General features: G+C 43.6%; 1 long non-coding RNA gene across 1 annotated transcript; it reads right to left on the reverse strand.

The window, feature by feature from the left end:
* Positions 1-7,261: 7,261 nt before the first annotated feature.
* Positions 7,262-17,045, reverse strand: LOC144614844 (uncharacterized). Its single transcript, XR_013553072.2, has 3 exons — positions 16,522-17,045; positions 9,091-9,184; positions 7,262-8,983 (listed from the first exon to the last, which is right to left on the reverse strand). It is a non-coding gene; the product is annotated as an uncharacterized LOC144614844 (long non-coding RNA).
* Positions 17,046-17,196: the final 151 nt, after the last annotated feature.

Consider the following 17,196-nt stretch of genomic DNA (forward strand, 5'->3'; position numbering starts at 1 on the left):
ACCTTACTAGCAGCCTCTCTTCTCTGGGAAGTAAAGATTTATTCCCTTTTGGGTGTAGGCACTGTGGAGTGGTACAGATTACAGAGATTAGGAATGAGGCTTTGCAATTTAGTTGTCATATGACTTTGGTGATGGGGTGAGGGGTCGATGGGGAAATGTAGGTTAAATGGTGCAAACTTTCTAATAAAAATAATAAATTCCAAGGATCTAATGTACAGCATGATAACTATAGTTGATGATATGGTGTTGTATATTTATTTGAAAGTTGTTGAGAGTAGATCTTAAGCATTCCCACTATACACACATACACATACACACACGCACACACACAAAGAATTAACTATGTGAGTCAACTATGTGAAGCATGTGTTCATTATCTTGATCTTGGTAATCATTCCACAACGTATATGTGTTTATAATCATCATGTGTACATGTTTATGATATATACATGCATGTATACCAAATCGTCACTTTAAATATATACAAAAATATTTGTTAGTTACTCCTCAATACAGTTGGGGGGAAAAGATTTTGGAGAGTAATTGTGCGAACAGTATTTTCTCACGTGTAAAAGGAGGATAGTGGGGTGCCTGGATGGCTCAGTTAAGCCTGCAACTCTTGATTTCAGCTCAGGTCACAACCTTGCAGTTTGTGAGATTGAGCCCTGCATCCCAGCTCCTGCTGAGAGGAGCCTGCTTGGGATTCTCTCTTTCCTCTCTCTGCCCCATTCTCAGTCTCTCAAACAAATAAACTGAAAAAAAAAAGTTTTATTGGTTGTTGTTGTTGTTTTTACAGTTCTGTTGCTATGTTTTATTAAGTGTTTATTTATTTATTTTTGAGAGAGAGAGAGAGAGAGAGAGAGAAAAAAAAACACACACACAAGCAGGGGAGGGGCAGAGAGAGAGACACAGAATTTGAAGCAGAGCCCGACAAGGGGCTCAAACTCATGAACTGTGAGATCATGACTTGAGCCACAGTCAGATGCTTAACCAACTGAGCCACCCAGGTGCCCCTGAAGAAAAAATGTTTTAAAAGGAGGATAGTAATGCTTATAGGGTTGTAACTATAAATGCAATGTCTCTTTATTCATTCATTCCTTCACATAATAGGCTTTCAGGATGAAATTCAGATTAAATATATAGCAGTAATTTTCTTTTTTTTTTCTTTTTTTTTAAATTTTTTGTTTAACGTTTTTTATTTATTTTTGAGACAGAGAGAGACAGAGCATGAACGGGGGAGGGGCAGAGAGAGAGGGAGACACAGAATCGGAAGCAGGCTCCAGGCTCCGAGCCATCAGCCCAGAGCCCGACGCAGGGCTCAAACTCATGGACCGCGAGATTGTGACCTGAGCTGAAGTCGGACGCTTAACAGACTTAGCCACCCAGGCGCCCCTATAGCAGTAATTTTCAAACCTTCTGTAGTAGCAGAGCCAAATTTACAAACAAAATCTTAAGTTGGAATCTCAAAATACAAAAACGATCAATGCAGACCTGCCCTCTCTCAACTGCAGCCAGACCACTAGTCCTTAGAATACTTCCCCTATGTTAAGGACTCATCACACTTTGTTAATTGTTTAATTGTCTTAAAAGACTGGAAGTTCAAGGTAGGGACTGTGTGTCTATCTGGTTCATTGCTGTATTTCTAAAATGTAATAATGTACTGTAGTGCCTATCACAAAGTAGGTGCTCAGTCAGTATTTTTAAAAATAAATGAAAATCTGGGACATCTGGCTGGCTAAGACAGAAGAGCATGTGACTCTTGATCTTGGGGTTATAAGTTTGAGTCCCATGTTGGGTGTAGAGATTTCTTTTTTAAAAAAAAATTTTTTTTTAACATTGTATTTATTTTTGAGACAGGGAGAGACAGAGCATGAACGGGGGAGGGGCAGAGAGACAGGGAATCACAGACTGAAACAGGCTCCAGGCTCTGAGCTGTCAGCACAGAGCCCGACGCGGGGCTCGAACTCACTGACTGTGAGATCATGACCTGAGCTGAAGTCGGCCGCTTAACCGACTGAGCCACCCAGGCGCCCCGAGATTTCTTAATAAATAAATATTTAAAAAATAAATAAAATGAATGAAAATCTTAGTGGGTAAGGTAAGCACTAAAAAAGCTGTCTTTTAAAATCTGAATCTTATTTTTGTTTAATTGTGTTGGAGAATTACCTTATTAGACCATTTAGTAAAAAGCAGAGTTCATAACGTGTATGAAAGTACAAAGAGCCATCCCTATGGGAGGCATAGTTGCAACTCTGTAGGGTATATTTACTTTTGTGAAATATTTATTTTTAAATTATGGACTTAAGCTCATTCTTGCTTTGTGTAATTCTGATAAGTGATGAGAAGCTAGGACCTAGAAAACTGAGAGAAGAGTATGCAGGCCTGAACTTCTTTTTTCAAAGGAAGAACTCATTCATGAGCAAATGTTTATGAAGTCCCTATTACCTCCAGGCACTGGGAATACAGTCATGTACAAGGCAGGCAGAGTCCTTGTCCTCACGGAAATGACCCTAAAACAGCTATAAAAAAGGATTGATCAGGATTGATTGGATAATTCAAGTCTAGAAAATTCACTGATGCGAGACCTTTCTTTTGATGGGATAGTACAGTTGGGTATATAGGGGAGGCCCTGAAAGTAGTTGAAAGTCCCATTGTCAGCCATCGTAGGAAAAGGTAGCTCCTGGACGGAAGGAGAAATAGACCACAGATTAGAGAAGAAATTGAAAGTTTTCCCTGCTCTGGTCTTTATGGGGTTGGTCCAGACTCCAATATGCTGGAAGACACCTCAAAATGGTGAAGGGATTGCTGGCTCTATTAGAGGGAGGGAGCCACCCTAAAGAGGATACGTGCAGATGGGCAGCCAATTTTGGAAATTTTTCTGTTATTGCCTAGCAAAGAATTATCATAAATTATAACATTGTCTCCGTTATGCCCTGGGAAAAATCGGGTCCGCACTTAGAAGCACTTGGTAAAGAGAACCATAACAACTAACGTTTATATAGTGCTTACTGTGTGCTAGGCAGTGTCCTAAGCATTTTGCAAAATCAACTCCCTTACATCTGGCCACAACCTCAGGGCAGGTACTCTCATTGTCCTCATTTACATTTGAAGAAAGTGAAGCACAGTCAGCCTCCATGAAAGAAAGCCCTGGGGTGCCTGGGTGGCTCAGTCAGTCCTACTCTTAATTTCAGCTCAGGTCACCATCTCACGATTTGTAAAATCGAGCCCCGAGTTAGGCTTTGGGCTGACAGTGCAGAGCCTGCTTGGAGTTCTCTCTCTCTTCTCTCTCTCTCTCTCTGCCCCTACCCCCACTTGCACATGCAAGCACGGCAGAACTGCAGGAACACGTATGTGACAACCAACCTCTTCCCTGGAATGGGCTGACGTGCGCGTGGGCCCCCCTGAGGTGCTCATAGGAACTTGGGAACTGTGGACTCTGAGTTTCACTGTTAATGTGACTTCCCTTCTACCTACCAGCTGGGAAGCTCTGGGGGTGCCAGAGGATTTGGTTAACAGAGATGAAAAGACCTCTTTTCATTGGGGAGGAGGAACGAATATGCAGACAATTACCATCAAAAAAAAAGTCTCTGTTCCCCAGGTGTACAAAGTACTGTCTGAGCGACAATGCCTGAGAGAACAGGGTAAGGCTGATGGCCTTTGAACCCCAACTCTTAGGATGAATCCCCTGGACGTGCAGGCGAGGAGAGAGCAGGGGAGGTAAGGCGTTCTAGGCAGACTGAGAGCACAGGTAAGGCAGGAAGCCACGAGGAAAGATCATTATTTATCATGGAAGGGGGAGAATGCTCGTAGGAACCATTAATTAATTCTATGCGATATGCTATATGAAAATAGTTATGAGACAAACATCAGAACACAAAATTTTATATACCTGGAGTTCAAAAATATTTGCTTTTGAATAGCTAATCCATGAACCTGCTCAGAATTCAAAAGGTGCAAAAGGATGTAGAGTCAAACGTTAAGTCTCCCTCTTACCTCATTCCTTGGCAGCTTAGGTCCCTTCTCTAGGGGCCCTCTCCTCCAGCTAGTTATATATATATTATTATTATATATTATAATATTATAATATTATAATAATATATAATATAGTAATATATCATCATATACAATTATTATTAATATAATGCATATACAACTATCTCATTTTTCTTTTCCTTCTCTCTCCCCCTCTTCTTCTTTAGGAAGTACCTCCCAATGTAGGGATTTGCCATAACTTCTCCAACCAGACCCTCATGGAGAGATATTTAGATTGTGTTCAGTTTTTTTGCTGTTGCAAACAGTGCTGCAGTAAATAGCCTGGTCTATCCACCATTTTGTACATGTGCAATAAATACTCATATATGGAACTGCTGTCTCCAAAGATGTGTGCATTTTAAGTGTTGCTAAATATTGCCAAATTACCGTCCAGAAAGAGTAAAGCAATTTGTAGTACCGTTAGCAATAAATGAAACAACAAGGTCTCCCCCCGCCCCCCTCCCCCAAACAGGTCATGGTTAACAAAAGAGCTGTTTTTGCTAATTCCGTGATTGAAATGGAATCTCAGAACAATTTTAATGTCCATCTACCTCTTTTATGAAGAGTGAGGCTGATTTTTTTTTTTCTTTTTTTTTAAGTAAGCTCTGTGTCCAATGTGGGGCTTGAACTCAGGATCTTGAGATCAAGGGTCACATGTTCTGTCAACTGAGCCAGCCAGGCGCCCTTAGCTAAATGTCTTCTGATAAGCTTAGCGTTCATTTGTATTTCCTTTCTCGTTTTCTGTGAATCCTTATAGCCTTTGCCTCTTTTAAATGACCATTCATTTTTTTCGTAGTGATTTATGTGAAGGCTTATTGTTTTCTTTCTTTCCTTTTTTGTATGAAAGCAATTAGACATTTGTGATGAGTTATAAATAATTTTCCCAGTTTACTCTCAGTCTTTGTTGTTCTTAACAGCATTTTTAACCATTTAGAAAATGTTCATGCACGAGGTGGAGCGTACCAGTCTTTTTGCTTACATGGCTTCTGGTATGTCGCTACAACAGTCTAGATTATTTTATAAAAACAACACCCAGGGTGGGAATGCAAGCTGGTGTAGCCACTCTGGAAAACAGTATGGAGGTTCCTCAAAAAACCAAATAGAACTAACCTACGACCCAGCCATTGCACAACTAGGTATTTATCCAAGGATACAGATGGGCTGTTTCAAAGGGACACATGCACCCCCATGTTTATAGCAGCACTATCGACAATAGCCAAAGGATGGAAAGAACCCAAATGTCCATCGATGGATGAATGGATAAAGGAGATGTGGTATATCTATACAATGGAGTATTACTCGGCTGTCAAAAAGAACAAAATCTTGCCATTTGCAACTATGTGGATGGAACTGGAGGGTATCATGCTAAGCGAAATTAGTCAGAGAAAGACAAATATCCTATGACTTCACTCATATGAGGACTTTAAGAGATACAACAGACGAACATAAGGGAAGGGAAACAAAAATAATCTAAAAACAGGGAGGGGGACAAAACAGAAGAGACTCAAACCTGGAGAACAAACTGAGGGTTACGGGAGGGGTTGGGGGAGGGGGGATGGGCTAAATGGGGAAGCGGCACTAAGGAATCTACTCCTGAAATCATTGTTGCACTATACGCTAACTAATTTGGATGTAATTTTTAAAAAATAAAAAATTAAATTAAAAAAATATACGTATGCAAAAAACCCCACAAAAAACAAAAAACCAGGGCACCCGGCTGGCTCAGTCTACAGAGCGTGCAAGTCTTGATCTCAGGGTCGTGAGTTCAAGCCCCACGCTGGGTGTAGAGCTTACTTAAAAAACAACAAAAAGATTATCCTGTGTTTTCCTCTACTACTCTCTTTCCTAACGTGAAAATGGCTTTGTTTGTTGTAGCTTATTTAAACAATATAGAAAAGTGAAATCAATTCAAAATCCTACCCCAGGAGATTAAAAACTTCTATTATTTTGAGTATATGTCCTTCCCGACATTCTGCACGCACACTTTCTTTCTTCTGCTTTCTTTGGGTTTAATTTACTTCTAGGTTTTTGAGATAACACGAGGCTCACCCATCGTCAGCTTTTCTTTTTTCCTAATATATGCATTGAGTATACATTTCCTTGGTAAAGCATAGCTTCAGCCCCATCCTGTAAATTTTGGCATGTACTATTTTTATTATCATTCAGTTCAAATTCTCCTCTAACTCCAATTATAATTGGGTGTTTTTTCCCAAGATTTTATTTTTGTTCATTTATTTATTTTGAGACAGAGACAGACAGAGAGTGCAGGGGAGGGGCAGAGAGAGAGGGGGAGAGAACCCCAAGCAGGCTCCGCGCCGTCACTGAAGAGCCCGATGGAGCTCAATGCCAAGAACCGTGAGATCAACACCTGAGCTGAGACGAAAAGTCGGATGCTTAACCGAGGCTATTTCCTAATTTGTAAAACAGAATTTGTAGTTACCTTGTCACTGATTTCTAGCTTACCTGCAATGACAGCAAGAAACATGCTTTGTATACGTTCAATCCATTGAAATTTGTTCTACAGCACAATACCGTCTTTTTTTTAAATGTTCCAACTGCAGGGCACCTGGGTGGCTCAGTCAGTTGAGCATCTGACTTCAGCTCACATCACGATCTCATGTGTGACTTCGGCTCAGGTCATGATCTCACAGCTGGTGAGTTCGAGCCCGGCATCGGGCTCACCGTTGTCAGCACGGAGCCTGCTTCTGCTCCTCTGTCCCCTGTTCTCTCTCTGCCCCGCCCCTGCTTATGCTCTCTCTCTCTCTCTCCCCCAAATAGACATTAAAAATAATAGTAATAAAATGTTCCAAGTGTGCTTGAAAATAATTTGTAATTTGTAGTGGTTAGGTATAGTGGACTATACGTGCTTGCCGAATTCCATTTGATCCTCATATTATTTAAGTTTTTTTCTACCTTACTGATTTTTTTTTTTGGGGGGGGTCTACTGATTCTGAAAGAGATACTCTCTATCAGTTTAGCCTTGCTGTTTACAGTGAGGTGTGTTCAGTCTCCTCTTATGACTGTAAATTCGTCTATTTTTTCCTTATAGCTCTGTTGCTGTACGTAATTTGAGACTGTTATTAAATATATACAAATTTACAGCTTCCTGGTAAGTTGCAGTGATTGATATGAAGTGCCCTTCTTTATTTCTAGTAATGCTTTTTGCCTTGAAGTCTACTATATCTACTTTACATAATTTTCTTTTTGGTTTATGTTTGCGTGGTATGCCTTTTTCCGTTCTTTTACATTCAGCATTGTTGTGCCCTTAAGTTTAGATAGCTTCTAGTATTTTACATTAATTATGATTGGATATTCATCTATATGGGATTGATTTGGATGAAGGGTATGCGGTATGGACCCAACATTTTCCCCCTAGATGTTGATTCAGTTGCACCAACACCACTCATTAAATAATGCATATTCTTGGGGCGCCTGGATGTCTCAGTTGGTGAAGCATCCAACTCTTGATTTCGGCTCAGGTCATGATGTCCTGGTTCATGAGCTCGAGCCCCGCATCAGGCTCTGTGCTGACAGCTGCAGAGCCTGCTTGGGATTCTCTGTCTCCCTCTCTCTCTGCCCCTACCCCGCTCGCTCTCTGTCTCTGCCTCTCTCAAAATAAATAAACATTTTAAAAAGTAATTAATGAATTCAATAATGCAAACCTTTATCAATACAAAATTTCGACATGTATTTGGGTCTCTTTTCATTTCTATTCTGTTGCATAGAGTTGTTCACACACAGGACATCACCCACAGCTTTAATTAGTGTCGCTTCATAATATTTTCTTCTTTTTTTTTAAGATTTTAATTGTATTATTTTTTAATGTTTATTTATTTATTTTGAGAGAGTGTTAAAGGGGGAAGGGCAGAGAGAGAGAGGGAGACAGAGGATCCAAAGCAGGCTCTGAGCTGACAGCGGAGATCCTGACGTGAGGCTCGAACCCATGAACTGTGAGATCATGACCTGAGCTGAAGTCAGACACTTAACCCACTGAGCCCCCCAGGGGCCCCTAGATTTTTATTTTAAAGTAATCTCTACGTCCAGTGTGGGGCTCACACTTACAACCCCGAGATCAAGAATCACATGCTATATGGACTGAGCTGGCCAGGAGCCCCTATAATACATTTTTCAATCTGGCTGGGCCAGCTTCTCTTTGTTACTTTTCCAGGATTTTCCTTTCAATCCTCTTTTATTTCTCCATGTAAACTTAAAATAAGCCTGTTTAATTTTAAAAACTCCTGCCAATATTTTTCTACGGATCATATTAAATTTATAGACAACTTTGGAAAAGTGACATCATTATATATTCTCTCTATCCAAGAACATGATGTTACTTTCCATTTGTTCAAGTTTTCTTTTATGTGGGTAGCATTTTAAAATTCATACAGATCTTGCACATTCTTGTTAAGGTTATTCCTAGGCATTTTATCTGTTTTGTTGCTATGGAGTCTTTTCTTTAATTACATCTTTAACTTAGTGTTTATATATATAAAGGATATTTATTTTTACATGTTGCTTTCCTCCCACTTTACTAAATTCTACTATTATTTGCTGTAATTTTAAAGTTGATTCGCATGAGTGATCTAGGTAAATAAGATATCTTCTGTAATAATGCTAATTATATTATTATTTTAACGGTATGGAAACGTATATAAATAGCTAAAGCTTGGAACATGAAGAAATGATGTAAAATGAGGAGTGAGGAAAATTCTTTATGTTAGTTATAAGTTCATTAATGATCAACTAAAACAGTATTTTAGGATCCTTGGCATTTTAAATGACAGGATCCTTAGCATTTTAAATGAGTTCAGCCCCTGGACACATGGTATTCTAGAAATCAGAAGTATTATGTAAGTGAAATTTTGTCCCCTTTACATAATCTGAAGAACTCACAATACAGCAAATGTCCACATTTTCAAAGGGTGCAATTCTCGATGGTGAATTCTGGAAACTGAAAAACAGATGATTGATTCTTAGTAAAATTACAGAACATGTATTAAAAAATGGCTTATCAAGACCACAATGAGATATCACCCCACACCTGTCAGAATGACTAACCTTAACAACTCTGGGAACAACAGATGTTGGCGAGGATGCAGAGAAGGAGGAACACTTCTCTCTGCTGGTGGGAATGCAAACTGGTGCAGCCGCTCTGGAAAACAGTGTGGAGGTTCCTCAAAAAATTAAACATAGAACAACCGTACGACCCAGCGACTGCACTGCTAGGTATTTGTCCAAAGGCTACAAGAGTGCTGATTCAAAGGGGCACATGCGTCCCAATGTTTATAGCAGCACTATCAACAATAGCGAAAGGATGGAGAGACCCAAATGTCCATCAAGGATATGGACATGATGAATGGATAAAGAAGATGTGGGATATATATATATATATACCTACACATATACCTATATATATATATATATATATATATATATATATACATATATATATATATGTAGGTATACACACACATACACAAATATATATATATATGTAGGTATATGTGTAGGTATATATGTGTTTATATATACATATACACACACACACACACACACACACACACACACACACACACACACTGGAATATTTCTCAGTGATTGAAAAGAATGAAATCTTGGCCTTTGCAACAATGCGGATGGAACTAGAGTGTATTGTGCTATGTGAAATAAGTCAGCCCGAGAAAGACAAATATTACATGATTTCACTCATATGTGGAATTTAAGAAATACAACAGATGATCATAGGGGAAGGGAAGAAAAAAGAAGATAAAAACAGAGAGGGAGGCAAACTGTGAGAGACTCTTAAGTACAGAGAACAAATTGAGGGTTGCTGGAGGGGGGATGGGCTAACTGGGCGAGGGACATTAAGGGGGACACTTGTTGGGATGAGCACTGGGGGGTTATATGTAAGTGATGAATCACTAAATTCAATTCTTGAAATCATTATTACATGTCAACTAAAAAAGAAAAAAAAAAAGTGATTTATGCGCACTGAGAAAAGAAGGCTGTGGTCCCCAGATGCCTACAGCCGTTTACCGCAATCCACTACGCGATGTCAAGTCTTCCTCACCTTTGGTCCTCTTGCCTAGGTATCCTCAGCCTAGGAGTATCCTATTCTCTGCAGGGTGGTTAGCTGCTTTGTGGCCTTTGGGTCTCAGTTTCCAAGTCACCTCTTCAAAGAGAGACTTTCCCTGGGGCACCTGGCGGGTTCAGTCAGTTAAGCGTCAGACTCTTGGTTTTGGCTCAGGTCCTAATCTCACGGTTCGTGGGTTTGAGCCCCGCATCGGGCTCTGCGCTGATGGTGTGGAGCCTGCTTGGGATTCTCTCCCTCTCCTTCTCTCTGCCCCTCCCTGCTCGTTCTCACTCTTTCCCCCTCAAAATAAATCAATAAACATTTAAAGAGAGAGAGAGAGTGAGACTTTTCCTGATCACTCATTTTTCTGTCACAGACTTCTGTTCTTTTCCTTCCTAGCACCTCTCTCAATTTAGAATATTTATTTTCTTTCCTTAGTGTCTGTATGCTCATGTAAACAGTGAGCTCCATGAAGACCTACCTGTGTCTTTTTTTAAGATTTTATTTTAGTATTTTTAGAAATGTTTTATTTATTTTGAGAGAGAGAGAGAACAGAGCACACACATACGGGAGGAGCAGAGAGGGAGAGAGGGAGAGAGGAACTCCTAAGCAGAGCCTGACGTGGGGTTTGATCTCATGAACTGTGAGATCATGACCCGAGCCGAAACCAAAGAGGTGAATACTTAACTGACTGAGCCACTCAGGCGCCCCTAAAGATTTTATTTTCAAATAGTCTCTACACCCAGTGTGGGGCTCAAACTCACAACCCTGAGATCAAGAGTCACTCCACCGAGCCAGCCCAGGCGCTCCAAGTTAAGTAAATCTAAGTGACATTCTTTGCCCGTGTTACTTTGTTACAAACTAGGAGAATGTCATAGAGGGTATATCTTTTTTTTTTTTTTTTTTTAATTTTTCAAGTTTATTTATTTATTTTGAGAGAGACAGAAACAGCATGAGTGGGGAGGGGCAGAGAGAGAGGGAGGGAGAGAATCCCAAGCAGGCTTTGCACTGTCAGCACAGAGTCTGATGTGGGGCTCGAACCCACAAAACTGTGAGATCATGACCTGAAACTAACCGGCTGAGCCACCCAGGCACCCTGATGGTATATCTTGCTTTCAGAAAAACATAGGTTTCCTGACAAGTTCCTTTAAACAGAGAATGGGCTAGAATATAGAAGCGTTTTTATTTGACTGAACAACCAATCAACCAAAGAATTGATTCTCTAATTAGCTAGCCGGGGAGGCCGATTTAGCAGGGCCGTTTTGGGTCATGGCCTGTAGGATACCCAGTGGCTTAGAAAAAGTCATCCACATGGGGGCAGCAGAGAGCACTGGTAAAGAACCCCAGGGATTTCTGAAACCTGCTGAAAATTCTAACCCATAAATACTGGGTAACATTGATAGAGCACTTACCATGGGCTGGGTCCTATGCTAACAGTTCATATATGTTAACTTAATATAATCACTAAAACAATGACCTATGGGGTGGATGTTATATTTGCCCTTTTACAGAAGCTCAGAGAAGCGAAGGAACTTGCCCAAAGTCGTTATCAGTGAGTCAGAGCAGGGGAACGGGCAAAGGGAACAGGTTAAGGAGATTTTTACACAGGTCACTAGGATTCATGACTGATTGTGGTCCCATTCAGAAGCCAGGAGATACTGGAGTTCTAGCTAAGGGCTTATAGGTAGGTTTGAAGTTCAAATGAAACTAGGAGCTAACAAGATGTCTGGCTGAAAAAGAATAACATGAACAGATTGCAGTTAACAGACCCAAGAACTAGAGAGAACTGTCAGGTCCACAAGTCGCTGAAGGGCCAACATTCAAGAGTAAAGCCCAGGCAGGGACACAGGAATCAGAGTGGTCCCGCAAGAGTCAAGAGGACTTTTTTTTTTTTTAATGTTTATTCATTTTTGAGAGAGAGAGAGACAGAGACAGTGAGTGCGTGCGCATTATGGGGCAGAGAGAGAGGGAGACACAGAATCGGAAGCAGGCTCCTGGCTCTGAGTTGTCAGCACAGAGCCCAGTGTGGGGCTCGATCCCATGAACCATGAGATCATGACCTAAGCTGAAGTCTGACGCTTAACTGAGTGAGCTGCCCAGGCACCCCAGAGTTTTGTTTTGTTTTCAAGTTTATTTATTTTGAGAGAGAGCACGGGCAGGGGAGGGACAGAGAGAGAGGGAGAGAGAGAATCCCAAAAAGGTTCCGCACTGTCAGCACAGGGCCCAAAGTGGGGCTCAGACTCAGGACTGCCCGAGTTCATGACCTGAGCTGAAACCAAGAGTCGGATGCTTAACTGACGGAGCGACCCAGGTGCCCCAATTTCCCCAAATTTCTAGTGGAAGCAAGGAGGGGGTAGAAAGGGATCATAAGGCAAGAGACGAAGTTGTTGCTTTCACTGTAGAGGTGACGGAGAGGTTAAGCCAAGGGGGAAATGGTTTAGCTATGGCTAACACAAAACCTTAATGTGTTCGACACACTTTTTCAGGTGACAGGTGTGACAGTGCCCGTTTCCACACGGGTCTCTCCACTTTAGCTCGTGTTTTTACAGTTCATCTCAGGAAATCTGCTCAGCTCTGACGTGGCCATTACGATCTCGTCAACACCTATTACATCTCAAGGCTTCATGTCGAGAGAGTGAACTTCCAAGGCTCCCCAGACAAAACATTCCTACAGACGCAGCCACCGATGGATTGACTAGCTTAGGGACAGCCGGCCGGGCCCTGGGATTTGTAAAGCTCAGTTGCTAAGTTGAAGGGGAGCCCCGGCCCTCCCTTTCGTTTTCCATTCTGAGCTTAGAGGCACTGTGGTTTCTCCCCCGTAGGCTTCAATGGGCACACTGGACACCACACTACTGGAGAAGGCCGTCCTCAGCACGCCATTTCCTCTCTGAACCTCTCAATGCGGTTGCGCTAAGTTTGGAGAGGACGGGTGGGCTCATGGAGAGGAATTACTGCCATGACGTCCGCATCGCCAGCATGTCAAGCCACTTTCAGGATGTGGGTATGGCGAGAACGTGAGGTTAATTTCAGTAGTAGACCTGTTTTTCTTTTGGGGGGGACTTACGTATTTGGGGGCACCCCCCCCCCCCGACATCACAGCTACCTATGTCCTGATGAGTCTTCCTCGAGGGAAAGCGAGGGAGCAATCTATGAAGAAAATGAGGTGAGAGAGGAGGCTGTTTACAGAGGAGGAGTTCCCATGGGTTCAAGGGGGGAAATGAGTGGGGTGGAAATTTTTGGTTTTTCTAAGGGAGACCTCTTCCCTTCGACCTTCTTTTTTTGATAATGTTTATTTCTGAGAGAGAGAGAGAGAGAGAGAGAGAGAGAGAGAGACAGAGACAGAGAGACAGAGCATGAGGGGGAGAGGAAAAGAGAGAGAGGGAGACACAGGACTGAAGCAGGCTCCAGGCTCTGAACTGTCAGCACAGAGCCCGACGCGGGGCTCGAATTCAATTCACAGACTGCGGAGATCATGACCTGAGCCGAAGTCGGATGCTTAACCGACTGAGCCACCCAGGTGCCCCTCTTCTTCTTTTTATTTTATTTTATTTTCTATTTTATTTATTTTTGAGAGAGAGACAGAGCATGAGCAGGGGAGGGGCAGAGAGAGGGAGACACAGAATCCAAGGCAGGCTCCAGGCCTTGAGCTGTCAGCACAGAGCCCAACGCGGGGCTCGAACTCACATGACTGTGAGATCATGACCCAAGCCGAAGTCGGATGCCCAACTGGCTGAGCCACCCAGGCGCCCCACCCCATTCCTTTCAACCTTTTTTTTTTTAAATTTTTTTTTTAACGTTTTATTTACTTTTGAGACAGGGAGAGACAGAGCATGAACAGGGGAGGGTCAGAGAGAGGGAGACACAGAATCCGAAACAGGCTCCAGGCTCTGAGCTGTCAGCACAGAGCCCGACGCGGGGCTCGAACTCACGGACCGCGAGATCATGACCTGAGCTGAAGTCTGCGGCTTAAACCGACTGAGCCATCCAGGCGCCCCCCTTTCAACCTTCTAAAGTAGAGGCTGTTCATCTTCAGAGGATTGTGCTTTCACCATCTTGCTAAAACTCGTTCCCCCTTGAAGCTCCAGCCCTCCTGCTTTTTGAGGACCCCCAGCACCTATTCAGTAACCTCTGTCTGCCAACTCCCCTATCGTTCTGGGTGGTTTTAGGAAAATCCACGTGACCTCGAGTTAGTTCTTTTTCTTTTAATGAGGCGCCCCGCCCCCGTTACTTCTTGACTTGCTCAACTCCAGTCTATACCCCTACTTTCCTTATCTTCACCATTTCGGCTACACAGGGTTTTCTTTCTTTCTTCCTTTTTTTAAAAGAGAGAATCCACTTCTAATTTTATTTTTTAAGTAACCCCGGCACCCAATGTGGGGCTTGAACTCACAACCCTGAGACTCTTGAGTCGCATGCTCTCCCCACTGAGCCAGCCAGGTGCCCCAACACGGGTTTTTTCTTGAGGGCAGCTTCAGGGCCATGGCAAGGAACGGGAGAGGCAGCAATGCTGAGTGTGGAAACATGGGTGGTGTCAGAACCGGATTCTGAGATGGGACTGGCAGCCATGATGCACAAGGGTGGAAAGCACAGGGATCAGATTCCACATATGTGGGGGAAGGTTCATGATCTGCATGTGACCTGTGTGCCAAGCTTCCAGAAAAAGTAGGTCTGGAACTAAAAGCACGTTTCCTGTTAGGTGCCTTCCTGAGGACATCTGACACTTTTAACAACTGTGATCCTCTTGAAACACTCACTCTCTTCCGTCAGATTCTACAACAGTTATCACCCCATTTCTACTCTTTCTCATTGGCTGTTCCTCTTCAAAGATTCTCCGAGGGCCCTTTTTCTACTTGGACTTTAAAAAAAATTTCTTTTTTAATGTTTATTTTTGAGAGAGAGCAAGCAGAGAAGGGAGACGGAGACAGAGACAGAGACAGAGAGAGAGAGAGAGAGAGAGAGAGAGAGAGAATCGGAAGCAGGCTCCAGGCTCTGAGCCGGCAGCACAGAGCCCGATGTGGGGCTCGAACCCACGAACCGTGAGATCATGACCTGAGCTGAAGTCAGATGCTTAACCAACTGAGCGATCCAGTGCCCCTCTACTTGTACCTTAAATGTTGGAATTCTCCCCAAAGCACTCTCCTTAGCCCTCTGCTGTTCTCTGGAATTTACCCAAATCTACAGCTTCAACTGCCACTGAAATGTTCGTAATTCCGAATTTCTGACCTATATATCACTAAAGTTTAAAAAAAAAAAAAAAGTAGTTTTCTGTAAAGACCACATATGTACATAGGAAAACAAATTCAAACAGTAAAGACGGATCTAAAATAAAAAGTATAAATTCCAGCCTTCTCAGGCCCACACTCTTCATGGTCAATTTTTTAATGCCTGTGTAAATGTGCTGTATGGGTTCTTCTGGCATTGCTTTTTTTCCCCAGGTAGTAATTTCCATTTAATTTACTTCTACTATTAGATCTGTATATTCAATCGCCATTGGTAGTTCTGGCCTTCCCACAGGCAGCGAAAACTCCTTCCCTTTCTTTGGAATTCAGCCTCAGGCTACACTCGACTGCCAGCCCCTTTTTTTACAGACAACACCGTGAGAAAACGGTCTTTACAAACTGTCCTTTTCCAGTCGCTCAATTCAACTTACTCTGGTTCCTATCCCACCGCATCTCTGAAACAAGGTGCTTCAAAATTACTAAAGGCAATTTTGCAATACCCACTGGTCACATTTTAGTCCACATTTACCTAATCTCTTACGTTTATCACTTTGACCAGGTTCCCTGATACCTCTCTCCTGGATTCCTTCTTCCCCTCGTCTGCCCCTTCTCAACGCCCCCCTTTCCTGTTCTCCCCTCATTTTTCAGACGCAGACATCCCTCTCCAGGCCGTCTTATCCACTTCCCCGGCTTCAACAACTATCTACGTTCACACGCTCGCTCGCGCGCACGCACACCTCAAACTTTTCTGCCGGCCTTCCAATCCACGTTACCGAATATTCAATTGTCTGATAGGGATCCCACAGGCACCGAAAACTCATTCTCTCCCCCCAAACAAAACAGAAAATGGCATCACTTTCCCCCAGTTGTCCGAGTCAGAGCACTGGGAAATAACCTCGGCCTCATCCCCATCTCCGATCTAGTTTTCTCCGCCTGCAGTCGCCCTTCTCTAGGGCGGACCACCCCCGTCTCCTGCGTGGGTAAAAAAACTTCCCAACTGGTCTCCTTGCCTCTAACGTCGTTCCCTCCTATCCATTCTCCCTACTGCAACCAGCGATCTTTAAAAAACGCAAACACAATTGTTCCCTTCTCGGCCAAGGCTCTTCGAATAAAATCACGGCCCTTCGGATAAAATCAACTAATTTACAAGGCCTTGCGCCATCGGCCCCTCCCATTCTCCCAGGCCTCCTCGGTTACCTCTCCTTTAACCCACAGGCTGCTGACAGCTCCAGAACGTATCCGGCCCCCCCCCCCCCCAGCCCCAATTCCCACCAGTCAAAGGTTCGGCTCTGGCGACACTTCCTTCGGGAAGCGGGCGCTTAAAAGGCAAATGCTCAAAGAGTGAAATCCGAGGGGGCATCCGAGCAGCGCTCTCGGCTCCGGACTGAGGTTCACGGAAAGTCCGGATTTACCGGAAGTTCAGGGCAAAGGTCAAATCCCGATCGTGAACCTTTCCCGAAGTTCGCGGGGGCAGTCCGACCCTTGCTAGATTCCGCCCTCATGAGTCATGGCTGCTAGTCCCAGTCTTTCGATGGGTCTTGAAGTCGACACCGGCCGGCTCCGGCGCCGCCAACGTCCTCACACCCGAAAACGCAACCCGCACTCCCGCCTCGTGACGGCCCTGAAGCCGCCGTCGGGAAGAACTTGCGTTGCCCGCTTGCCCCAAAGCAAGATGGCTGCCAGTCTCTAGTCTCTCGACCCAAAGTGAAGCTATCCACGCCCCGGTTAATGCCGCTGCCAGGCTGCCCACACCTAGCATGGCCACCCCGGCTCATGCCTCACTATGGTCTCGAAGCCGCCGCTAACCGGCCGGGTTCCGGGAGGCGCTGCTCCGGACGCGGCCGCCCCCCCCCCGCCTCCCCCGCGCCCGCG

The sequence above is a fragment of the Panthera onca genome, chromosome F1, assembly GCF_046562875.1.
Source record: "Panthera onca isolate mPanOnc1 chromosome F1, mPanOnc1 haplotype 2, whole genome shotgun sequence".
NCBI classification, from domain to species: Eukaryota; Metazoa; Chordata; class Mammalia; order Carnivora; family Felidae; genus Panthera; species Panthera onca.